Raw genomic sequence first — 27,486 nt, forward strand, 5'->3', positions numbered from 1 at the left:
ACAGTAATGGCAGACCGCAAATTCTCACTCAGGGATGTGTTTACGCTAATAGGGCAGAGAACATCACAAATGTGCAGGACTTTCACAGACTATGTCGTCATAGTCTGGAATTGCTTGTGTAGAGGAACTGTTTTTTTGGAATTATAAAAAAATGAGTGAGTGATTTTTACCATTATAGGCTGGTTGTTTTTACATACTGTGGACACACAACTGTGTTCAAACACCTTATAAAATTTATTTTTGCATTCTATAGCACCATTAAGACCTAAATCACTGTGTTACATTTACATTTAATCATTTAGCAGACACTTTTATCCAAAGCGACTTACAAATGAGAACAATAGAAGCAATCAGACCAACAAGAGAACAACAACAGTATACAAGTGCCATGACAAGTCTCAGTTAGGCTAGCACAGAACCCGTAGGCAAGTTTTTTTTTTTTCAAGAATAGGATAGACAAGAAAAAGTAAGTGCTAGTATTAGTTGTTCAAGTGCTGGCGAAAAAGATGAGTCTTGAGATGTTTTTTGAAAAGGAGTAAAGACTCAACTGTTCGAATTGAGATTGGGAGGTCATCCCACCAGCTGGGCACAGTCCAAGAAAAGGTCTGTGAGAGTGATTTTGAACCTCTTTGGGATGGCACCACAAGGCGTCATTCACTTGCAAAATGCAAGCTTCTGGAGGGAGCATAAGTTTGAACTAGTGAGTTTAGGTATATTGGTGCCATGCCAGTGGTCGTCTTGTAGGCAAGCATCAGTACCTTGAATTTGATGTGAGCGGCTACTGGTAACCAGTGTTACCTGATGAGGAGAGGAGTAACGTGAGCTTTTTTTGGCTCGTTGAAGACAACCCTCGCTGCTGCAGTCTGGATTAGTTGTAGAGGATTGATAGTACATGCAGGAAGGCCCGCCAGGAGAGCATTACAATAGTCCAGTCTGGAGAGAACAAGAGCTTGGATGAAAAGTTGGGTGGCTTGCTCTGACAGGAAGGGTCTAATCTTCCTAATGTTGTACAAGGCAAATCTGCAGGAGCGGGTCGTTGTAGCAATATGGTCTGTGAAGGTTTCTGGCTGTCCTGGAAGGAGTTATGGTTGACGAACCCAGCTGTATAGAGAAGTTGTGATGAAACGATGGGTTAGCTGGAACCACCAGCAGTTCTGTCTTAGTAAAGTTGAGCTGAAGGTGATGGTCATTCATCCAGCTAGAAATGTCACTCAGAAAGGCTGCAATGCTAGCAGCTACCGTCGGGTCATCTGGTTGGAATGAGAAGTAGAGTTGAGTGTCATCAGCATAGCAGTGATAGGAAAAGCCATGCTTCTGAATGACAGATCCTAATGACGTCATGAGATGGAGAAGAGAAGTGGTCCAAGTACTGAGCCTTGAGGAACCCCAGTAGCAAGTTGTTGTGACTTTGAAACTTCACCCCTACAAGACACCCTGAAGGATCTATCCGAGAGGTAGGACTTAAACCACAGGAGTGTGGTTCCAGAGATGCCCATCTTTCTGAGGGTGGACAGTAGAATCTGGTGATTAATGGTGTCAAGAGCAGCAGACAGATCCAGCAAGATTAGTACTGAGGATTTGGAAGCTGCTCTTGCCAGTAGCAGGGCTTCAGTAACCCAGAGCAGGGCATTCTCAGTTGAATGGTCGCTTTTGAAGCCAGATTGGTTGCTGTCCAAGTGGTTGTTCTGTACAAGAAACATATAGAGCTAGTTGAACACAACTCGCTCAAGTGTCTTTGCAATGAATGGAAGAAGAGATACTGGTCTGTAGTTTTCTAGAAGTGCTGGATTTAGAGATGGTTTCTTAAGCAGTGGGCTTACCCGAGCCTGCTTAAATGCTAAGGGAAATGTACCAGAGTAAAGAGAGGTGTTGATAATGTGAGTAAGTGAAGGTATGACTGAAGAAGAGATCACTTGAAAGAGGTGAGTGGGGATCGGATCAAGTGGACAAGTAGTAGGATGATTGGACAGGATAAGTTTGGAAACGTCTGCCTCTGAGAGTGGAGAGAAGGAGGAGAGAGAGTGTGTATTAGTCGTTATGAAGGTATCCTCAGTCTGTGGTGTGGAGAATTGGTCACTGATGGTTCTTGTCTTATTTGTGAAGAAAACTGCAATTAAATGAGGATTATGTGTTAATGAGGATGCTTGCAAAGATCTTCATTTTGACACATACAAGTGTGTATTTATAGAAAAAAACTCAACGTTCAATATTCCCACACTCTGTGAGCACCGTCTGCATATGCACATCTCATAAAAAGCACACACATATAACGAAATAAGTTCTCTTTCGCTGCTGATTGCATTTCAATGACTTAAAATCACATGCTCACTTTTTGTATTTTTGTCCACTTAGCACAGAAAAGTCGTCTGGAAAAGTCACATGAGCATGTAACTGCTATATAGATTATGGTCCAAAATGTCTAATAATTGACACATTTCTACCGGTATACCGGTATACATATTTGTTATCAAAGGTGCCTGAACACTGATCCAGTTTGATTTGGTCCAGTTTAAGAAAAGTTTATTGTTTTTCTGTTTGTTGGCTTCATTTAAACTTATTTTTGTTTGTTGTTGTTGCTGATTTGTCATTCCCCGTTGGAAAGAAAAACAACAACAAAAAAACACATGCTTGTTAGGTGTTTTAAAGCATGACTGCTGGTTTGAGCTGGTTTAAGCTGGTTCTTAGCTGGCCATGAGCTGGTTTAAGCTGGCCATGTGCTGGTCCTAAGCAACACGCTCCTGTTTAGGATCCATATGCTGTGTTTTTTTTTTTTTTTACAGGATTGTTAGTTAAAGAGCTTATATTTTTACATTTATTGTTTTACATCGCCACAGTTTATGAGGTTTGTCTGTCAAGTATTGAGGCCTAGAGTATGTTCAAACACTCTATAAACTGGATTTCTTGGTTTTGTAGGATGATTATTCATGATTATGCTTGAACAAACACATTTATGACTAATACATTTTAATAAATGTATTTTTGGCTAAACAAAGTGTCTGTCCTGAAAAAAAAAACTATTGTTGAGAAACTCTCAGCCTTACTGCATCAAATTGCCTTCTGAACTATTTATTTTTTGCAGTGTGTTTATGTGTATATATACTCGTTCCTGTCCCCCACAGCACATATGCATACTTCCATGTGTGTATCTCTGCATGTTCTCTCACACATGTATCCATGTGAGTGAGAGTGCTGTGATGTTCTCAGCCGCCTGGTGCTATAAATCAGCAGAGGCCGACAGTGCAGGACTGAAGGAGACTTTACTGCACCCTGTGACTGATGACTCTCTTTACCTGTTTCCTTCCCTTCTTTTTCCCTTGTTTCACATTCACTCACTCTATCATGGATGAGCCCTGTTGTGTCATCACTTTCCAGCTTATCTTTAACGATACTCCATCTACAATATCCCTATAATGTTCTCCAGAGAGGAAAAGACAGCAAAAAATTTAAAGCTGCCTCATGGTTGCATGTATATGTTACACAGTTGCATTCTGGGAACTTCCTGATCAGGCAAGAATATGTTTGTCGTTAAAGTTCACATATGCATGACATGTGTCCTTCACACAGAAGGCAATACAAGAATGCATTGCAACAAGCTCAGTGAAATACATAAATAAATCCAACACACTTTCATGGCAATTCGTAACTATTTTGCGTTTTGGCAAGTCTGTGGCTAATACATATGAACTTGTACAATCTCATATATACATTTTCCACTAACGTTTAGTCTAGCTGAAGGCCTGGAATTCATAGGAGCTTTCATTGGCCAAGGCGCGCCTATGAGGCCGTTTGACCAATGCATCAAACAACCACACACTGCGATTCCGATAAAAAACACGGGTAATGTGTCCCGGCAATTGTTCCCGGGTCGCTAGATTTTGCCCCTTTCTCACTGCCAGTGATTACCTGTAATATGTGTGTGCGTTCACACACAACACGAAAAAGTCCCGTAAAGACATGTGACATCAGGATGTGACGTGTAATGTATGAATCGAAAACGCTAGGCACGTTAACTTTCACTTAAGCTGGTGAACGATCTCAGCTTCAGCACGGAAAGTGAGGAACTAACTGATCTCTGCTTCATTACAGTTTGCACATATTCTTTTTGCCGCAAACATTGATCTGCCTTCAAAACACCTGGTAAAAAAGTTGCACAATAACTACATCATCACTACGACAAACCCTTTACTGCATTAGTTCTGGCTTTTGTTCACACAGAGCTCGTTGCGGGACTGAACCTGGTATTGTTACTAAGTTCCCAACCCGGGATCGATCCCGGAATCAATCCCAGGACCTGTTTGCGTTCACACAGAAGGCGACTCGGCAATGTTCTGGCAATTTTCCGAGTCCAACATGCAGTGTGAAAGGGGCTATACTTTTGAAAATCCAGATTTTAGTTGATCCTGATAAGCGCTTGTCATCAAGGTTGTAAACACGGTGGCTTTCTTCTTTCGTGAGGGGGTTTGGAATCATGGTCTCTTTGTTTCCAGGTGGAACGTGAAACAAACGTCTTGTGGAAATCCTGTTTCACTCCTGAAGTATTTCCACTTTTGTGTCCCATATGCATCAGACATTTAGCCAACAGTCTGTGGGTGTGACGCCTATGGCTGAGGCTAGGTTTGGGGTGGACCTTAATGTATACTTATTTTAAAATTTTATTTTTCTGTATGAATCACACTATAAATTGCCACTTCGAAATTGCCATTGTTCTGCTTTCTCATGAGATTGGGTTGGGTGGACTAATTGATTATAAGCTAATTTAAACCTGGGTGTCTGGATAAAATATAGGTCTGTGTAATTAAAAATATTTTATTTTTACCCTATACTTATGTGTATTACATATTGCATTGGTATTAGAAGATGTTCCATTAGCTTAGCAATATGCCAACACCACACTCGATTTAAATAAGTTATGACTGTAGTCTCCTGTTCAGAGAACTATTTGTAAACCCGAATTAGTTTCTATAAAATGTAGGTCTTCGTACCCAAACAATGTATTATTTCACCCAAAATGTACATGTATATTGGCATTAGAGGATGTGCTATTAGCTTAGTAACATGCTAATGCCACACTCGATTGAAATCAATTATGATTTTAGTCTCTTGTTCAGAGAATTATTTGTGCAGAGCAAAAGGTGCTGCTCTTGAGTGTTTAGATTCACTGAGCTTATTTCAGTGCATTCTGGGATTGCCTTGTCCCTGAAGGGTACATGTGATGTTTTGGTCAAAACAAGGTATCTTACAAAGTAGCGTAACTTAGAACAGCTTTTGAATCAGAAGTGCACCTTAATGTTTTCTAGATTTTTAAACAGAACTATCGTCACTTTTACAAAGGAGAGTTGTTTTGCTCTGAACATAAAGATAGGATGAGGGGAGTAAATAACTCGAGTACTCTGCAAACTCTCCAGGGAAACGGTGGTTCTGAGTGTGTGTATGTGTATGAATGACTTATGTTTGAGGCCGAAAGAATGTATGTGAGTATGTGTGTGAGAAAGAACAGAGTGCAGAGAGATGACTGAATAAGTGAGATGTAACATACTGATGAAATTCCCAGAGAGGCCAGAATGGATAATACAATTTGGGCACAGTGATGCACAAACCAGATGGGTGGTTTGTGCCAAAATTGATTTAATGATCAAGAAATGAGCTTCATAATTGAGCATTATATTATATTATATTATATTATATCGCAAATATTAAACCGGGTTTAGACCCAAAATTTGTAATTAATTGGAGCAATTAAAATACTAATAAAGTAGTAACAGTATATACAGTACAAGCATAGTTTGTATTTATTATTTTGTACTTATTATTAACTATAATTATATTAACTATGTAGTATTTCAGTTTTTTTAAATATATATTTAGCATTTTGTAAATTGTACATTTTAAAGGGGTCATATGATTCGATTTCAGTTTTTCCTTTCTCTTTAGAGTGTTACAAGCTCTTGGTGCATAAAGAAGATCTGTTTAGTTGCAAAGACTAAAGTCTCAAATCCAAAGAGATATTCTTTTTCAGGGTTAAGACCCTAAAACTGCTCATTCAAACACGCCCCCACATGTCTACATCACTATGTGGAAATATTTGTGTAATGCCGCCCAAATGTTCACACAAAGAAAGAAGGCGTGGTTTCAGTAACCACATGCAGTTAGTGTTGAAACGGTCATGTCAGGGAGATGCTGCGTGTTTCTAGACGGAAGCAAAAGCACTTTATTTGGCCTTCCAAAAGTAGATGCATTTAGGAATCTTTAAGATTACTTAAAACAGAACAGCAACGCATTTTATTGACGTTTCGTGAACCTAGGAGAGGAAGTACTTCTGACTTTGCTGCGACAGTCTTTGCTTCTGAATTAGCTACTGGAAGTAAGTTTTGTTATTAGTTTGAGTATTTGCTATTGAGTGTTCAAATGCGGAGTTTTGCTCGCCGTGTGTGTGTCTGTGTGTGTGTATGTGTGTGTGTGAGAGAGAGAGAGAGAGAGAGAGAGAGAGAGAGACAGTCACATCATACTGGTGTTAGTTGTTTTAACAGTGGCTTGTGTACTGCAAACACATAGGAGCTTCATCACTGTGTTTCCATCACTGGGCTTGAACTGATGGTAAAACTAAGGACATTATTAACAGATGAAGCTCGCGATTATGGAGAGGGACATTACATTTCTGATGAGTGCTTGTGGTGTTCAGCCAATCACAATGCACTAGGTAGAAAACAATGCGTTTGAGAGAGGCGGGGCATAGAGGACCTACAATAGTGTACAGTATTTTAAAAATAATGTGTTTTTTGAACATTAAAGCATGTCAACATATTCTGGTAAACCAAATAATTATCCTTAAAAATTTTAAATGGACTTTAAACACTTTTCTGTTTGATGTTTCTATTTGTATTTTTTTTTTTATTTCAAAAGTAACAACTTTCTGTGCCTCTTCAATGACTTTCTTTCTATTGTTGGATTTCATTCTATCTTCTCTCACACCCTAGTGACCAAATTTAATGATCCAATCCATTTTCCCATGATAAAATAACAAATACCCTGTTTCACAACACAAAACAGCAACTTTACTGCTGCTGCAACACTGCACTTTCTTTCTCTTGGGATTTATAAAGTTTATTTTAATCTACAATGTATATTCAAAGTAACTGTCTTTATATAACTGTAAGAAATTCATGTAAATTGAATTACAAACCCATACAGTAGGATGAGTTCTTCCAAGCAGGATTTAATAAGCTAACCTTTGACATAAGAACGCACATTCCTGTGCTAAGTTGAGGATTCTCCCAGGTTTGATTTAACTGTGTACTCTGACCTCTGACCTCTGACTCTAACCCAAAGCCCTGATGGCACTCCTGCTATCTCTAATGACCTTTTGATAGTGGGAGAGGAGGAGGGACAGTGGAGCATCACGGCCCCCACTGGCAAAGTCAACACCACCCTGTGTTGCTTTGCAGCTCGTAAACACTCTGTTGACAGTGATCAGATCCTGATTATCCCGGGACACACACTCACACAAAGCAAACAATAAACAGAACCATGGGTTGAGCACCTTACAGAAAGGGCATGTGGGGGGTTTCTGATACAGTGGCTAATTTTAAGGTGCTTAAGATTTAGAGTTGGAATGCAAAGGATCTTTTTTAAGATTTTATTTTTGGGGCTTTTTGTGTTTTCCTGTTCAACTAATCAGAAAAACCACAAAAGAAATGTCTAGGTTATATTTCACCCTTAAATTGTTGTATTTTATTGTATATACTTAAAACCAAACAGTTTTAAAAGTTTTAAAAATTAAATAATTAAAATTAAATCACATAAAATCAACATACAAAGATATATATTAAAACATCATGCACGATATATTTATTTTCTTTAATCATGTCTAATTTTCAAAATGACTTCATGATTTAAAATAAGACAAACCAATCATTAAAATAATATAGACCGAAACAGATTTAGATATAGATATGTGCAATTTTTTTATGTAATATACAAATGATTTTAATAATGAAATAATCAAAATTAGCATAAAGTACCATAAACACTACCATGATGTATAAATATTTCACATTTGAAATAATATAATCATGTTGCAACATGGCAATGAAAATTGGAAGAAAAATAGGCTTAAATGTTATGAAAGGAAGTCCAGGTATAGGCTACAATTTAATTTTTTTTTTCTTATTTGCATAGACTTTAGAAAGTCAAGTGGAATCATGAAATAAATGCTTTTCAGAAGCACACATGCATGGCCATCAGAATGGTTTCTCATTCTGAACTGACATGTTGGTATGAGAAACAGAGACTGCAGGGCCAGGGAGGAATCTATGTAGCCACTTCACTTCCCAGCATGGCTCCGGCCTCTCTAACTCTCTCAGTGCTGTGTCTGACCCCCTCAAACTCTTTTGTATGAAGACCCCTGCTCCCCGTGGACTGCCCGCTTTCTGGCCTTTCACATGAGAGTGTGTCAAATTATTTCTCTCGAACCCCCCCCCTCCACGCCTCTGAACCCGCCACGCAGTAGCTCTCTCCTTCTCACGTGCACACACACACACACACTCCCACCAGTGCAAAACACAAAGGTAAAACAGAGGTTATGAACTAGAGCGAGAAAGATCTCTGGGCTGAACAGAGAGATGTTACATACATGACCTGTGTGTGGAGAGGTCTACACCTCCTCTCCTGGAGTCTGGTTCATGTGAACACCGTTGATTTCATTCCAGTACCTGTTGAATTCATGCAGCCCAATAAAGAGGCCTTTATATCCAGCGCCGGGCACACAGACAGCCTGCTGCTCTTAGCTTGGACTGAGCTTTTCTCCCTGACAAAATCCCATTCAAGAAGGCAAAAGCTCTGTACTGAGGTGCAGAGAGATGAGAGGAATGGGACTGTTTGGGCAAAGGCCAGTAATATGGTCTGGGAAAAAGTTCAAAAAAGGGTGTAGAACCACATTGTGTGATATTTGAGATATTTTAAACCAAGTTTTTGGTGTGAGTGTTGCTTTGGGATCGCTATGGCGTTCTATAGCTTTTAGCATTATTGCTTACTGTCCCATGACCTGTGTAAAATGGAACATTTTAGTGATTTATGGAGATAAAATGGGTATTATGCCCATTTTGTTTTCCATTTATAATGATCAGTCATGAAGAACATGACCATCAAATGTAGAACTACCGATTAAATGTGTGGAATAATTAAGCTTTTGTAATGCTTTTAAAATAAGTCTCTTATGCTCACTAAAGCCGCATGTATTTAACAATAAATACAGCAAAAACAGCCAAATTGTTAAATATTACTCTATTGCTCTAGTCTTAAGTGTCATATGATGATTTTCATGATTCTTTGATGAGTAAAATAACACTTTATATTTTAAAAATAACAATTAACAATTTTTAACAATGTAACATTTTTAATGTCTTTACTATCACTTTTGATCAATTTAATGCTGAATAAAAGTATTAACTTCTTTCTTTCTGTCCCCAAACTTCTGTACAGAAGTGGATCATGGTTTCCACAAAAATATGAAGCAGCATAACTGTTTTCAATATTGATAATAATAAGAAATGCTTTTTGAGCACCATATCATCATGATTACTGAAGGATCATGAAACTGAAAACTGGAGTATTGATGCTGGAAATACGGCTTTACATAAATTACATTTAAAAATATACTTCAATAAAACAGTTATTTTAAAAATGTAATAAATGTTTCTCAATATTACTGTCTTTACTGTATTATCAATAAAATAAATACAGTCTTGCTGAGCATAAAAGGCTTCTATCAAAAAAAAGAAAAAAAGAAAATACTATGTATATTTTTAATTTTTATTTATTCCAAACTTTTTACTTTTCACCACATTTATTCTTGTGTTTATTTAACATTGTTTTTTTCTGAATGCAGCATTCTGCATACAAAGTTCTTTTTAAATGTCAAAGTTTAAAAAATGCATTAACATTTATGTTAATGTAAAAAGAATTCTCTAGTATAATAATAATAAAAAAAACTTTTGAAATGAACATTCCTATGTGAGGATTGATCTGGCCATCCCTACAGATAACACTCAACACTCACAGCATGGGACGAGTTACATGCCAAGTATAATACATGTTCAATAACTAACCATAGACATGAGCATTAACAACAGTGATGCAACCGCCATTAAAAGTTGTAAAAAATATGCTTATTTCACAATATTTCAGTATTGATAACAGCTGTAAATCTGTTTCACATAAAAATCAAAAGGGAGGAAAGCGGGGCAGTGAGGGCATGTTGGCATGTCCAGATCCGCTCAAGCAGAATAGAAAGCAGCAGTTGTCAGATAAGAGGGCCTCTACGCTCCAACAGCTCTCTCTCTCTGGTGTCAGGAATCTATAGGCTCTTCGGCTTGGCTGAGACCACAAACGGCATGTTTCTCTGCAGACTTTGGAGAAGTTGAATCACACCTTCCACCGGAATGGGCTGTCAGAAACACCTGCTGTCCACCGGTCCGGGTGGGCCGTCCCGTCACTGGTCTTGTCCAATGATCACATGTGCAAAGATGATTATGTTATTTACACATGCCTATACAAAGAACAGATGACTGCTTCACACACAAGCTCAGGAACCCAGTACACACACGCACACACACACACATTAACCAGCCAGCCATTCCTCCCACACCTGAACTTCTCCTCACACACACCCCATCGCACAAAGTGCTGAGGAAATAGTTCCAGCCAAAAAACACAAGCTACATCCAACCAACAGCCCAGAGCTCAAAATGACCCACAGAATGTAGCTACTCAAACAAGGCACAAACAATCTCGTTTTAACAGGCGCTACAAAAGCAAATGCTAAAGTTTTTTCTAACTGTCCTTGTCTGCGAATGACTGAGGAATGTGCTCTCCACAAATATATCACATTCTTCCTGAAAACTCCTGCATTGCTGAGGATTACGGAGGCATGCAAACAAGGACACCACCTGCCACTGCACCAACATCTGTCCCAGTGATGCTTGGTTAAAGTGGACTTTTCACAGGTTTAGAGCAATGGAGAAAAAAAATTCCTTAAATTAAATTTGAATTTTAAAACATTTAGATGTGGGGCGAGATAAACAGGCCTATTTGCGAGCATTGTTTCATGTTTTAATTTGGATATTTGTGCAAATGTTTCTTGCAGTTCATGTCTGTAAGGACTATTCTAATCTAAAGTTTGAATTTGTTTTAAACTTTCAGACAAGGCCAAACACATTTTTCTAGTTAAAAGTTACACTTATTGCAGTTTATTATTTATCACAATTATGAGAAAAACTGTATCACAATTTAAATTCCAAAAATCTCAGTTCAATTAAAAATTGCAGACGGGTAGGCGGAAAAGTAAATAAGTAATAATAAAAATAGAGATAGACAGATCGATAGATCGATAGATAGATAGATAGATAGATAGATAGATAGATAGATAGATAGATAGATAGATAGATAGATAGATAGATAGATAGATAGATTGATAGATAGATCGATAGATAGATAGATTTTAAAAATGCATAGGTAGGCTAAATGTTGTATTAACATTAATAAATGTTAATAAATGCTCTTAAAATAACTTGTTGATAGTTCATGTTAACTCAAGTAGTTAAATAATGTAAATGAATGAAACACTACTTCCATTAAATCTTTAAATTATAATTTTTTTCTTTTAAAATATTATATTAAAATAAAATAACCAAATATTACTGAACTAAATGTAAATCATTTTTTTATTAAATACATTTTATTTATTTAATAAATATTTTATTAAATAAATTTTATTAAATAATATTAAATATTATTTATTTTTTTATTCCAGTTAGAAACTAATTCAGGCTGTGGATGATTGGGGTTGTAGGGGTGCAGGCTGGTATGTTGGTAATATTCATTAAGCGCGCGCGCGCGCACACACACACACACAGCGGCAGAAGGGCAACCCCCTGCACACTGAAGCTCTGCCCTGCTGCTGCTGTAGGGCTGGAACATTCCTGCTCTGACGAGCTGCAGAGCAATATGATCCCCTCTCTCTCTCCGTGTGTGTAGAAAAGACACTAGTAATAGAGAGAGTGAACGTGTGCAGGGAAAAGAGAGGACTGAAGGTAAACAGTTAGACGAGTAGGGTTCACGTACTACGAACTTCACCGGGATCTGAAGGTTTGAGTACGTACTTTCACTCCTCGGCGTTCACGCTCCTGTACGTCTGGGACAGAAAGCGAGTGAAACGGCGTATCTTTTCTATTTTCTCCCCCTGTTGTTTTGCTCTTTGCGCCCGCGTCTAATGGAGGGCCCCGTGCGGATCTGCCATCAAGAGAATGTGTTTCACTGCTAGTGTGTCCTCCTGGAAAAGGTAAGAAGCTTCACCCACCGCCTCGGACGAGCCTCTTCCGCTGAAAAGTGTTAACGGTGTGAAAAGTTCATGTGTATTCCTTTTTTTTTTCTTCTTTCCTTGACGAGAGGCAGCTGTCTCCACTGCAGACATCATACATGAGGAGAAATTTTAAAATGCCAAGTGTTAAAATGTACTTTTGTTTTGCTCGGGAATGCACGACTTCTGACTAAAGCGTGCAGAAGGTTTTACTAGAAGCTCGACTTCACTGTAAACTGTCTAGATGTCAAAACGTAATGTATAGATGTAATGTGCCAAGTGAAAAAGTTTTGTTTGCGCAAACATATACAGTCCTTTCCCCCAAATGTAAAGAGTGTAGAAATAAAGTTTAAATCTTAGAAATCAAATTTCAAGACTTAAAACAAACTATTTGAGTGTTAAAGGGCGTATATACAAAAGTGTGAAGAGTGTAGAGACACATTTTAAAGACTGGAAACAAAATATCCAAGTACAAAGTAAATAGAAACAACGTATGTAAACGAAACAAAACAAAAAAATTATAATTTTGAATGAAGGTTAAAGGTTTTAAACAAAAGAGTATGATGTGATTATGAAGCAAAGTGCAAATACAAGTTTACAAAATCTAAGTGTAAAAGATTCTGTGTTGGAATGCATGAACACTCCTTTTCCCTGAGTGTAAAGTGTTGAAACAAACTATCTAGAGTCAAACTGTTCCAGTGTAAAAGTGGCAATTCTATGTCCCATGAATGAAACCGTTTTAGTTTTCCTTGAGTTTAAGGTGACTTTAGTTTTTTTTTTTCTGACAGTGATTTTAATCATAACTGTAACTGTATAAACACAACACGATGTTCCTGTTGGCCTTGGGGCACTTAAAGAGTTATCTCAGTAAATATAAAAAACATGAAACAATTGGACGAGTTTTTCTCTGTGACGCTGTGTTGTGTTAGGATTGTTAGTCTGGTCGTGAGCTCTGGAGTCTCTCATAGGAAAGTTTTGGCTGTTAAATGTATGTTTTTGTATGTAAATGCATGGAACAATGGTCATTTCTTTACTACTGTTGCAGTGATGATAGCTATTGATGAAAACAAACCCCACAGTATGTATTAGTCAGACCCCCAACTCTTTGAAATGAGATACCTGTGAGACAGAATCCATTGGTTTTTTTGTTCTGGAAAATAAATAGCACTAGATTGAAAATCAATGACATAAAAACTTTTCACAGAATAGATAATCCACAGAATGGGTTATTTCAGAGTTGCATATTAAAGAACATAACATATGTACGGTAGTTGATCTGATGACCAGTTCAATTTCAGTGTTTACAGATAAAATGTTTAAAAGTGTTTGGAAATATTCTTATTTGTTGTAGATTAAAATATAGGTTCGACTTGTAAAGATGCAACAGGCTGTGCCAGAATTAGTCATATTTTAAGGGAAAGTATATGTGTGAACAGATTCAAATATGGTTTTGCAAGCCTTTTGAGAAGATTCTCATCATTTGATTCAAATTAAAGGAAACGTGCCTTTGTATAAAAACCTCTTAGCTGAAAGGTAAAACTCTCTGTAGAGTTTAAACCAACCCAAATTCATATTAAATGTCTCATTATAGTCACGGTGTATTTCAGAATAGATTATACGTTTTGTATTTGATAGGTTGATCTTGCATCTATATAAATGCATATGCCTTTGTATGTGATAAAAAAAAATTGTTTATTTGCATATTGATGTTTATGATTCCGGCAGTAGATAGAGATTTGCTTCTATGTATTGTTTCTCCCGTGGGCGTAAGGACTCTTTTGAGGTTCTGCTTCTAAAGAGGCGTAAATGGATGCCTACATGTGGCATGTGAGTGTCTTTTGTGTGATCAGAGAGGTTAGGACAACATGACTGCTGGGTAACAAAGCCCTCATGCTCTCTGCTCGGGAGAGAAAGAGACCGAGAGATCTCGAGATACCAGTACAATAAAAGATTTAAGAAGTGCTTTCCAGGAAAAGCAAGTGGAATGAATGAATGTAAGACTGACTTCTTTTCATTTTCATTTTTGCTACATTCACAGCTTTTTACAACCCCGTGCATTTAGCTGAAAATTGCTATGCAGTTACGCTGCGGTATTTTATGGGACGTGTGAAAGGCGTAGACAGAGGATAAGAGACTGTAGGACATCGGAGTGAACTTTTATCATCAAGTCTTTATTTTTGTCCAGGCTGGAATATTGAGCTCGGTCGCGTATAATCTGACTGGTTCTCTTTCACCTGTTGGCTTTCCCTGTCTCTCATTCTTCAGACGATCTTGTCAGAATAAAATATGGTGAGAAAGACAACTGTGCTGATGGATTGAACATACGCGTATCATCTCATCATAATCACTACACAACAAAATCTCACTTTGCACAGTTGGAGCTGTCGAAATCGTTTCCTGTCACTCTGGTTAGAGATAAAACAATGTTTAGATTGCATAACCACAAATCTAAACTGCAAATATATGGTGTGTTTGTATACAGATTGCTTTGGGTTTTCAAATATATTGCAGTGGTGAAGGTTTCAGTTTTGTTGTTTTGGCTGTATTTTTGGTTTGTTACTGTGCAGTTCAGGATGTCTCTCACAGCTTTTCCAAAGAGTAGTGTTTTAGAGTGACAAATAAATGCTACAATAATGTTTTGATGTTATTTTGAATTGCACACATAGCTTTAAAATCGAGTGATAATTAACAATAATTAAACCTCATAAATATAGAAGCAGAAATTGATTTATTCTGGGGAATCAGTTTGTTCAGATGGTAATGTAATTGTACATTTTCAATTTGAATTCCTGCATTTTAAATCTTCTTTTTTTTTTTTGTCTTTTTAAAACTTTTTTTAAATAAAGTTTTTTTTTTTGGTCCATTAGTGTAAATGTGTCTGTTAATTTAAATGCTGTTACTCTAAATAAAAATCTATTGTTGTTTTGGTACCAGAAAAATACAGCTGTGAAAAAAATCAGTGTAATTACCTACTTTTCTTTAGTAACTTCTACCATAGCTAGTGTTACAGTGTTTAACCACTTTAAATTTTGTAGTTTGAATTTTCGGAAGCTACATTTTGTGTAGCTTGTAGGAAATTTATACGATTATACTTTATACTTTAACGTTGATGTTTCACCATCCTTATATATATATATATATATATATATATAGCTTAAAAAGAGAAGGATGAAAAAGAAAATTTCTGGTCTTTTTCCTCCAGTAGCTTTGATCATTTACTTTATTAAGCTTCCACATCTCAGATGGCATCTCCATTTTCTGTCTGCTACTAAAATGTAATGATGCCCGTATACTTCCACTGTTTCAAACAGACTTTTCTTACATAGGGGCTGCACTTAGAATCTGCTGGAGTTGACGTTCCAGAAAACATCACCCTGAATATTTTTTATTGAGGCTTTGGGCCACAGGTGGGCACCTTCAGAGAACCCACACTCAGTTTTGATTAGTATTGGAGGGGGACAAGCCAGCATTTCCCGTTCATTCCTATCCTTCAGTCAAATGATTGCTATGGTTTCTGAGATCACTCTTTTTGCGCAACTTAGCATTTATCTTTCTAGATAAGTTGGATCAAGAAGTACTTTTCATCAATTGCTTCCCCATTTTGTTTCTTTGCACGTTTGTGATCAAGCCCTCTTGGTTTCCTAATTAAATGACTTGATGACATTTTATGTTTGTAAAGTCATGACCCATCAGTGTCCCTTCGCTAATTACGAGCATTTATAAATCATTAGCAGGGCATCGGTTATCCAGTACAGACTGTAGCTAAACGCTGCAGTTCTATTTACAGCGCTAGAATAATGTTTGGCCGTTTAGAGGGTTCTGGGTAATGATAAACACATGGGGCTGTTGAAAAGGTATGCTAAGTGGCCAATTTGAATGTAAGCATGTGTAATGATTCGGACCCAGTGATGGCCTTTCCAGTCATTCTGGTGGTCTGTCGTAGTTTGTCGCACTTTGTGGGTTTGAAACACTGCTTTAGATCAATACATGGGCGAGCAAAAGCCCTGTCTTAGTAGTTAGGACTGTGCTCATTGAGAGGGATCAGTCTGGGGCAAAAAAGGCGGGCAAAGTTTCACAAAAAGTGGATTGAGCAATTCAGACAAAGTTTTAGGTTTATTTATTTTTATTTTTTTTATTTTTTATTCTGTGTGTGTTTGGGCTGCGGGCAGGATAGAATGTAAATGCACATTAAAAGTGAGTGATGAATGTGTTTGAGTAGCTTTGAGGCGTGTTTTGGCGTGGGAGACTTGAACGAAAGAGAGAAAGTTGGTGTATTTAGGGAGTCATCCTCTGCCCTGCCTCTGTTGCCCAACAGATGTTAGGCAGCTTTCTTTTTACCCCCGCCCTAGGCAGGGAGGGATGAAAGTGATTTTGTAGGGCTGTTTCGTTTGAAGGTTTATTTAGCTTGGGGCTATGATCTTTGCTCTCTGCACCATTCCAAGATTAACGTTGGCCGTAAATGGCGAGATGAAGAAATAAAGTTTCATATAGGGATGGAAAATATTTCTAAATAAATTAATATATTTTAAATATATTTTAATATTTGCAGCCAAAATACATTATGAAATATATGGTGGATATTCAATAAATTGGCTTACTTTCATTCCATGCAGACCGGCCAGATGTGGTCATGCAGTGTGGCAAGCATACCGTCACACTGCATACATAATCGGCCCCATTCTGATTAGAGGAACCACCGAACAAATTTGAGGTTATTTTTAATTGGGACCATGATGTCTGATTTCGAACAGTATAAAGGATTTCATGGAGGTGGAAGATCTGATGATGGTACATTACATATACCATAACTACTGTGATACTGAGTTGGTCCACCACCCGGAATAATTGCCTTTAATCCCTGAAGTCCAGGTCTCATTAGTTTGGGTTAGCTGACAGCCGTCATCCTTCTGGAGGGCCGTAGGAATTGGAGATAGATCACTGCTGGCTGCCAAAGCTTTGCTGTGATTTAGGGCCCTGGTATTGGTGATGGATACCGTCCAGCATTTATGTACATCGCGTGAATGGTATATCGCACAGGTTTTGTTTCTAGCTCAACAGATTGTAGCAAATTTGGCTGTAAAAAGATGATCCTATCACAATGGAATTCACTAGACGCCAAGGTCGTTTCCCACTGATCTGAGGCAACAATAAGAATTTATTTCTCATGATTCATTGCCCATCATACTATTAATGTCCTTAGAGTTAAACAGAAAATGTAGACACATCCTTAAAATCTACTCCCTGGTTTTTGTGCATAATTAATTGGCATACTGCACAGAAAAGCTATACTTTTTGATCACCTATGAGCCTGATATCAAAATATTTTCATCCCCAGCTTTGTCATTATCCTTTTGTGGGACTGCAAGGACAGAACTAAAAGAATTACAGATTTTATCAGGAGCATGGAAAGTTAACACTGGGTACCATCAATTCCATTAGTCTAGCTTTTAGTGCATTAAAGATGTATTTTGACTCCTGTATGTAAGTTAAAAAGCACAATAGTACATGAAGTTTACTCTTCTGATGGGTGTTGTCATTTAAAGGGATAGTTTACCCCAAAAATGTAAATTCTGTAATCATATACTCACCCTCAAGTTGTTTCAAACCTGTTGCTGGTCCCCACTGAATTCCATAGTATATAACGAAACAAAACTATGGACATTAATGGGGACCAGCATCCGTTTAGTTATCAACATTCTTCAAAATTCTTCTTTTGTGTTTAGAAGAAAGAAATTAAAACAGGTTTATAACAACTATGGAATTATGCACACTTAGCTGTTGTTGGTCAAATAAACCCAATAGACTGTAATGTTTGGGGTGAACTTTTGAACTGTACACATTACTGATTGTTCCCGCATTTTAAAAAAAGACTGGGGAGCCCTGACCCTGTGCAGAATTTAGGAGGGGTTTTCTCCATCCTCAGCACCTTCCTGTTTTCAAGATTAATTTCTTTGAGACTTCCTGAACTGCCCCTTCTTCACCAGATCCAGCCTTGAGAGCAGCCAGAACGCTTCTTTGTGTCCTTTTTCTTTCTTTTTTTTAAACTTTAGTACAAGCCCAGCTATACCACAGCGTTCTATTTCAAACACTGCTGCCCATAAGCGACATCTGACATGGGTTTTCTCTGTAGCCCAGTGCCCAAGCCAGGCAACAGATCAGCGGGACTATATTAAGGAAAAAGCAACCACGGCTGGCTCTCCCCATGCTCCTGACAAACAGACTGTTTGTTTGGAAGGGCTGCATAACTGGTGGATCAGAGCCTGAGGCACTGTGGGTACTACTACTGTGAGGCCTGTGGTAATAAGTGCCATTTTGAGCCTCGCAACGTGGGAAGAGGCAGCCCCTCTGGGGAACAAAGTTAAAAGGTCATTTATAGAGTCTTTTTCAACTGCTTGAGGAAACAAGAATTAATTACAGGGGTAAGCCCAAAGAAAGCCATGCATTGTTACACCTCTGACCCATCCCTTTAGAACAACCCAGATTAGATTTAGATACAGGATGGGAGATGCATAATATTTATGATTCTCGGACAAACAGGCTTCCTGGTCTGTGTCTGTAAAACCTCATCCATTGGTGCTCTGAAAGAGCCCTTTTATAAGCTTCCCAAATGGTGGGAAAGTATACTGCAAATGTAGTAAGTTCAAGCTGTATTATCATTATTATTATTTTGACATTTTGTAAAGGTAATGTTGGTCTTTGCACCTTCTGATGCCACTGCCTGAAATCTGCTCACCATCAGGATAAGAGAACAGCTGAAGCCTGAATATGATAGAGAGTTCAAGTATCTGACAGCCAGTGATAGCAATTCAGACAAGCACGTTTGTTGAACTCACACCACACAATTTGTTTTGTTATTTTGGAAGCACTGGAAAACATGACCTCTTGGCTTGCAGAGGGCTACAAGACAAGACAGATAAACATTTAGACAACCTAAATAGATTCAGTCAGAGGCAATGTTTGGAGTGGATATTTATTTCAGAGCCCTCAAGCTTGTACATACAAGGCAGAGAGTTGGCCTTATGTTTTGGGGGGTTTTCAACACACTCAGAAAGTATAATTCAGCCTTCACAGCCTCTTACATCTTGTTTGTTTTTGTTCTATGAGGTTAATTTTTCAATTTTGAAAAGGCACAGCATTATACCCTTAAACTAGTCAAATTCAATTTACAATGAATCTTGATCATTTTTATCTTTACATTTCTTTTCTTGGTTGAGTTTGGAGTCATATCTAGTAAGTCTTTGGCCAGCATGAATGTTAGAGTGATGTCCCTGGTCTTCCTTTTTTTTTGCTAGTGAGGAAGGATTTCAAATCCTGCTGTCATCTTGTTTTTGTTTTGGTACATGCTTTGAATCACAACTTCAAATATATGTCCCTGCCCTGTGAGTGCTTTTGGTCGGAGGCCAAAAACCTATCGGTGGTGCATTGAGCAGGACCTGTTGTGTAGCTGTATGTCCAGCTTAGTTGCCATGGTGATGGAGGGGTGATGAAATCCAGGAGAGCTAGGGAGGACTGAATCTGAGCTGAAGCAGAGATAGAAAAAAACACTAGCTGCCTCCAACTTTTCTGCAGCGGTCATCTTTTCAAAAATTGGACTCTTGTCTTTAAATTTGCAAGAGCATCTAGAGGGAAAGGGGCACAGTCAAGATTAAAACCAGCATTTCTTACATGAGCACCACAGCTTGATAAGTCTGGAACATGTTCATATAACTAGGCCACGGCTATGACATGTTACTGTTTTCTCAAGTCAAAGCTTTTGGAATTTGAGTGCTTGGCATCTACCGGAGAAGTCATCCAATGCTCTGCTGACTCTAACAACCTCACATACACACTCATTCTCATCCTCCCCTGCTTGGCTGATGAATCAGACACTCTTGGCCTAGCCTACCTATCAACTTTTTCTCTCAGCACACCCTCTGGGCAGACAGACTGCTGTCTCTCCTATCTGTAACATTCCTCCTCTCCATTAGAAGTACCCTTCCTGTGTGCAAACGTCCCCTCAAGGGTTCTGATTAGCTGTGAACTCAGCTGGAAGAATATTCTGTGGCTCCCACAATACCGTGGGTGTTGTTAGTTATGCATGTTGCGTTTATGCAGTTTTGGCTTCGGCCTTGTGCGGCGGGATACCCTGAGATCCATTTCTAGTGTCCGAGACAACCCTATTGAGTTTCAGTTCTCTGCCTAATCCCTGTTGTTGAAAACCTTGGGAAATGGCCCTCTTACCTCTGCACCCCTCCTATGTCACCACGTTCCCTTCCACACCACCTCCTCCTCCTATTCCAAGGCAAACAACAAACTCCAATTAAGAGGGTTCTTCTGTACTGTACCGGGGCTAAGGGTCTCCCTCCCACCCCTACTCACCGGGCGATCTGTGTGTAAAGTGTTTGTGACTAAGGCCAAACTGCCTGGGGCAGGAATTAGCACTGTCTCCCTGGTCTGAGGCCTGGCACTCATGGTAAGGAGGCGGAGGTAGACCGGGTTGTTTCTGCTGAGAATCCCCCCGGGAGGAGAGAGGCGGTAAAGGGATGTGTATGTTCTTGGTAAACAGTGCTTTGTAAGAGGTGACTGTCTGATCCCTGGGGCCTTTGTTCTCATTCCTGTCTTCTCCCCTCCCCTCCCATCTTTCCTTTCACTGTTAACCACGCCATGGTTGTCCAGGCTGTGCCCCGTCACCCAATGAGCATCTCAAACCAGTGCTTCCTGTGCTGTGTAGACTCTGATACAATTTCCTGTCAACAGAGACTGGGGGAGGCTGGTCCGGGGAAGTAGCATCAAACTCCGAATGTAATGCCTCTTCACACACATACATACTCACCCACTCTTTCACTAAAGAGAGCATTTGAAGGTTAACCTCCGTTTGCCCTTTCTTTTGAGCCTTCTGGATGCTGATGAGTGCTGCCTAATTGTAGTTTGATTTCCATCTCTGCTCATAGATTAAACAAATGCTCCCTTTTTAATGCTTACTAACTTACAAATGTCTCTGACTCTCTCTCTCTCTCTCTCTCTCTCTCTCTCTCTCTCTCTCTCTCTCTCTCTCCTGTTTGTCTTCCCCTCTCTCTCTTTTTAATAATGTCTGCTCCCTTTAATCACTGCTCAGTTCAGAGGCCCAGTATTTCCATTCATTAGTCCCATCTGCATAGCCTGGAGCTGCCCTCATTCCTGCCACTTGGACCAGTAGTAGCCTGTTATAGCCTAACTTGGGTCTTCCATACTAGGCCTTGGTTCCCACCCCCTTTTGAAGTCTCTTAGACTTTCTCCCTTTCCTGATCTGTTTTGCTTGCCAGGTCTCTCTGATTGCACCAAGTCAAGACATTGTACTGTCAGTTGACTGGGAGGATTACAAGCAAGATTCACACAGTACAAGCTTGTCTGTCGGGCATTATCTGGGGAAATGAGCTGAAGTTTGAATCTCCAGATGAATCCCTTTTTTTCCTTACTGTCATTCCCTTCCTCTCACTCTCCTACCTCCTGTTCTTCATGCCTCATTTTTTGTTTTATCTCACTTACTTACACCACCTCTCTTATTTTGTCATATTTTTCTTTTTATTTTCTTTTTGTAACCTCTGTAATTTTTTTGTTCTCCTTCATCTCTTTCTCTTTATGTGGAATGTTTGGAGAGCGGCTCCTCTGTCAGGGTTTGTGGGGGGCGAGTGTGGACAGGTTCAGGATACAGCAGGAGGATCAACCTTACCACATAGGGTCAGACCAGACTATCAGAAAAGATATTCACTCACTCTTCTTCTCCTCTTACAAACCGTTAACCCACTGTCTTCTGAAGTATGTTTTTCAGTCTCTTTCTCCTTCTGGTGCCCCTCATGTTTCTGCTTCTTTGTGTGTCCTTATTTTATGCATTGCCTAATAACCATATGACACATTTGTTTGTTTAATAAGATCCATTTTGTGGATATTTTACTGCTAAGTTTATTTGTTTCTTATCCATTAAGTTCAGGCCTCTACTTTTGTACCAGTTGTGACCTGTTCTTCTAGAGCTCTGTGGAGTCTTTTGTCCATGTTTACTCAATATGACAGGGATCTGGGCAGGGGGCAGATGAAACTTCAAGCACTGCTTGCAGAGAAAGACTCATTCTTGTTCACACTTTTTTTACACGACTGCAGGTGCCACTTCCCTCCCCCTTTGCACACACACCTAGGGGCTTGTCAGATTGTTTATTTTCCTTAATGTCATCCTGTGTTATTTTCTGCTTACACTGCATCCATCTTTCTGCAAGATTGTCCCAGCATTCCAGCAGAATGTTATTGCAAAAGCTATGTGTCATATAAAGATATGAGGGTATCAGAGCCACTTTTATTTTCAGTGTGGATACTCTGTACTGCACATTAATTAATGGCTAAAAGAGTCTTACAGAATTATCTTACAGAATATAGCACTTTTTGAGGATGGATGTTCTTAGACTTCCTGAGGAGTCTTGTCTTCCGTCCCCGCACTTTGGCAGGATCTCAGGTATGACCCTGGTCTTGCTCCCTCATTCCAGAGAGAAAACAGAAAGGAAAAACAGTTTTTACTCTTGACAACTGATAAGGTTAGATTTATGATCATCAACTGCCTGTGGGTTTGTTGGACTGCTGTTTGATCAGGCTCTTTGGAAGCCTCTCAGAAAAACACTCAGTGTGTGTGAATCTTCTCTTCTGGCTTGAGAAAGTCCTCAATCAAGCTTGTAAATGTAATAACAGAATAGAGAGAGGCTTGCAGGAGAAGTCTTATGAAACTTTTGGACACTCTGGAGTAGCATGCTGGCCAAAGATCCTTCCCTATAAAAAAAATACCTCTGATGACCAGGGTATGTTTTGTTCTGGGATGCTGCAGTGCAACTAGCACCCCCACCAGCCTTTATAACTAGCTTAAGCTAATACTTTGGTCTAGAGTTTGCTGGAGAACAGCATGCTCTTTCCCACAGGATAGGTCAGAAGCCTACCAGCCACAACCAAAATGGACATTCAGGCTAATCTAAGCTAGGCTTGCCACGATAGACGGTGCTGAAAGTGATACCGTTGTTAAGCCGCAACACTGGTTTACATCACTTGCCCACCGTGGCACCAACCCCAACCTTCATTTTGAATTTTTATAGTAATAAAAAAAATTCTAGTTGAGTAAAAGAACAGACACTACAATTAAAAACTGAACACGCCTGCTCAGTGCTGTGTGCCGAACGACAGTCGCATCACAGATCAGATTTCATTTATCACGTGAGGAGAGCTGACTGACAAAAAGAGTGAGTTGAGACAGAGAAGATGGCGGATTATTTAGTTTTGAAACGAAATACAAAAGCACCTGTTTGGCAGTATTTTGGATTTTGAAAAGCCTGTTGACTTTTGGCATTTATCTAAGGTGATTTTGGAAGTTTTTTTTAAACATTTGTTTCTTATTTAATTGGTTCCACATTGTTTAATGATTTTTACTTTATTTAAACCTTGTGTCATTTAATTATTTTATTTGACATTTGGTTTATGCCATGCCTCCAAGCTTTCTTACTCGTTTTGCTAATAAACATTTTACGTTTCTTTTATTTATTTGGTTATATACTATACATGTTTACTTAGACTATTTCTATACCTAAACTTTATGTATGTTATTTGTTATTTTATATTAGGCATAGCCTGCCCTGTAGCATGGTGTATTTTTATTTGTTTTCTTAATAAAAGTTATATGTTTTATATATTAGCGAGTTTGATGTTGTATTTTGTTGTTGCATTCAAGCAATTGACGCCGAACTGCCGCTAATACAAAAGTGAAAGTAAAATGCACACTGTGCTTTTAAGCGAATTAAAGCGAGGAAAAGAGGGAAAATTCAAACGAACTGTAAGCTAACAATTGCTTTACGCCGAATTGCGGCTATATGAAAAGTGAAAGCGAGGAAAAGAGTGAACGCCCCGCCCCCACGGTGATACCGGTATTACCGGTGTTGTCACGCGTTGATTAACTGGTGGGAAAATTTCCTCACCATCACAACCCTAGTCTAGGCTGATTTTTTTATAAGGAAAACTGTGGACATCAGCTGTGCAACATGACCAATACCCTTAATTTTAATTAAAGTGTGTAATCGAGCTAAACATGAAGCTAACAATAACATTTCATGTCTGTTAATGTTTTTGTTAATTGATTTTCTGGGAAATTCAGCCAAATGTATCTCTTGATTGTAGATTGATCATGATTCTTGTTGGTCAAAGCTGTTTCATACTTTTAAGCAGGTTCTTCTACCAAGGATTGGATAGCAAAGAGTAAATATTTCTTGGTCATAAGTTCCATAGCTTTATTAGCAAGCATTCTTGTTTGAGTTATTAGTAGTACAGTGATGTTACATAAATAGAGGTGCTGTCAAGTTAATGTTTGTAATTCTCACTCTTTCTTAAACCCTTGCTTCCTTCTGCACTGTTTTCTCTTTGTCCTTAATCTTCTCTTTTGATGTGGCCTATTTGATGGAGATCTTCAGTAGGTATAGGGGACTTCCCTTACCTTCTACTATCAGACATGTCTCAGCACTCCACTACCCGTTCTGTCCCTCTCTCTCTATACTTATATCTCTGTTATTGAAGGCTCTAGACTGCTCCAATTCCCTGCTGTCTCTCTTGCCTGCATGTAGTAGTAGCTGCCTGTCTCTCTCTCTCTCTGATGGAGGACAGCAGATATCCTACAAAGTGTCTGTCTGCCCTGAGCCTAGTACATACAGGCGGATGTCAAAAGGAAGCCAAAGAGATAAAACACAGGAATGATGCTTGTGTTTCCTCGTCATGCCAGATCTGTTGCAGAGATAGCAAGAGGCGCAGCGTCACTCCTCACACCAGATATCTTTATCCAGGGTTATACCCACCCCTCCAAGGGTACAAACATCGCCATCTATGTACACATGGGGCGATGTTGCCAATCTTTGCCAGTGTTTCATTCAAGGCTGTTGTTATTGTTGTAATTATATATTATTATTCTGGGAGTGAGAAGATTGTTTCCACTGATGGCATGGGGCACTGCAGAGGGCTTGTTGGGACTCGTGGACAAGACATGTTACCCTTAGAATCCATGGACTGATGAACCATGCACACACAATTTTATAGCCAATTCATACATATACATATTTAATTTTGAGATCTGCTGAGTTTATGACTAATCTCGGTGAAGTTTCTATGAAATGTTTTCAAAAGTGTGCAGGTCAAGGTTATTTTCGTAAAACGAAAACTAATAAATAAGACTAAAACGATCAGTTAAAACACATTTTTTTTAACTGAAATAAAATATAAGATTCATAATAAATGAAAAACTAAAACTAAATGAAACTAGCAACAGTTATTGAAAAACGAACTGAAATAAAGTAATAATTATCAAAAATAAGTATTCGTTTTCGTAATTAATAAGCTCTCATCCCGTGGCGGAAAATCTGATGTGGTTTAGTTTAAAACCAAACAGGCTGTATAATACATTTACCTGTCGATGGCGCTTTATGCATGTGAGGTTAACTGAGGCTGACAGCACCATCAGTTAACTGATGAATAGGACAGACATGAATGATGGCAGGGGGTAGGAAACGACAGAGCCCTGTTTGGGACTATTTCGAATTTTATTTCCGAAACAGGAAAAAGCAAATGCATTGTCACGCTGAATAAAACATTCAACACATACACACAAACTCAAAAAGATTTAGTCTTAAATATGTATGTTTTTTTCATATGCATGTTCATCATGTATTATGTAAATTTAGGGTGCATTTGTTTAGTTATTTTTTGCATCTCAAACCCTTGTTATTTTTATCAAGAGTTAATTGTAAACTGTGCAAACATTACATTTTGCTGAAAATAAATTCTTGCTTTGCTTTCTTTGGTCTACACTGGAAGTTTTCTGTTAGCTGCTAAACTATAATAACTAAAACTATAACTGAAAGTAAATAAAATAAAATCTAAATAGAAATGTGTTTGCAAAATAAAAACTAAACTAAAACTAACAAAACCATTCATGAAACTAACTAAAACTAAACTTAAATTGAAAGCAAAATTGAAAACGATATTAAAATAAAAACGAATTTAAAAAAGCAAAACTATAATAACTTTGGTGCAGATTTATTAAACGCCCATCTGCTTTGCTTTATTTTGTGCTTGCCAAGTGCAGATCCTTTTATCACCTTGTTTTTTTGGGGTGACCCCAAGGGGCGGGGCCACAACTGCCAGACACCCGCTGACTTTCTGCTCTCTGGTGAGCCTTGACATTTGGCTTTAGAGGGGGCGTGAGCAGGAGACTGGGAGAGTTTATTATTTCCTGTGTTTCCTACTTCGTCTTCCTCTGAGTGGTCCCGCAGGGGGCGGGGGAGATGATATGTATGTATGTGCATGTTTGATGCTTGCGAAGAGTTTCACAGCAGCTAAAATGAATGATGGGATAATAGATTCTTTCAGAATGCAACAATTAACTAGGGCTGTTGCGATATGGACTAAAAAAAATCTATCGCGATTTCTTTTATAAATTTTGCGATTTCAATTTTAATCATGATTTTGACATACACAGACATGCTTTACAGTCATAAATGCATTCAGTATGAATTTGAAACATATTTCCAAAAGAAAGCCAATTAAAGCTTTATCAAAAAGTTGTAATATCTTTAGAACAGACATAAGTCAAATAATCACCTAAGTAAAGGTGTGACAAAATGACAATTACTCTCATTGTAATGGTGACTCAGGTATTGAAATATGATATAATATATTTTTTGTGCCAGGTTCACATGTACTCTGTCTGCAGTGCGTATACAGTATGTGTATGTGATGCAGAAGCAGTAGAGAGAGTGTATTATTGTAGCGCAAAAGCACATTAATATAAGGTGCGAGTGCAAATCTCTCCGCTCGCACGCAGATTTTAGGGATGGGCGTTTTCCACAAATATCACATTCGAATATTTGAGCTCACAAAAAACGAATATTCGAATATTCGTTTATTTAAATTAAGTTTAATGAGTCAGACGTTATTTTTCAGCAACATTTGTTTTCGTCATTTTGAACAAGCTTACAATAAGCTACAACATTACACATCGTGTTTTGTAGCTGAAAACCTTTAACAATGCGTGCAAACAAACAAAAGTACCGATTAAAAGCAAAAAAAAAAAAGTGAACAAAGAAAAAACGTAAAGCAGCCTGCAGCAATTA

The 27,486-nt window shown here is 38.5% G+C and overlaps 1 protein-coding gene across 1 annotated transcript in view; it reads left to right on the forward strand.

Annotated features, from left to right (window-relative positions):
- Positions 1 to 11,930: 11,930 nt before the first annotated feature.
- The window catches only part of LOC132101267 (cell adhesion molecule-related/down-regulated by oncogenes-like), a 40,264-nt gene continuing 24,708 nt past the window's right edge, over positions 11,931 to 27,486 (forward strand). Inside the window, exon 1 of the mRNA XM_059506081.1 lies at positions 11,931 to 12,334. The gene's annotated coding sequence lies outside the window, so the exon portion shown is untranslated. The remainder of the gene's footprint in view (positions 12,335 to 27,486) is intronic.

The sequence above is a fragment of the Carassius carassius genome, chromosome 23 (genome assembly GCF_963082965.1).
Source record: "Carassius carassius chromosome 23, fCarCar2.1, whole genome shotgun sequence".
NCBI lineage: Eukaryota > Metazoa > Chordata > Actinopteri > Cypriniformes > Cyprinidae > Carassius > Carassius carassius.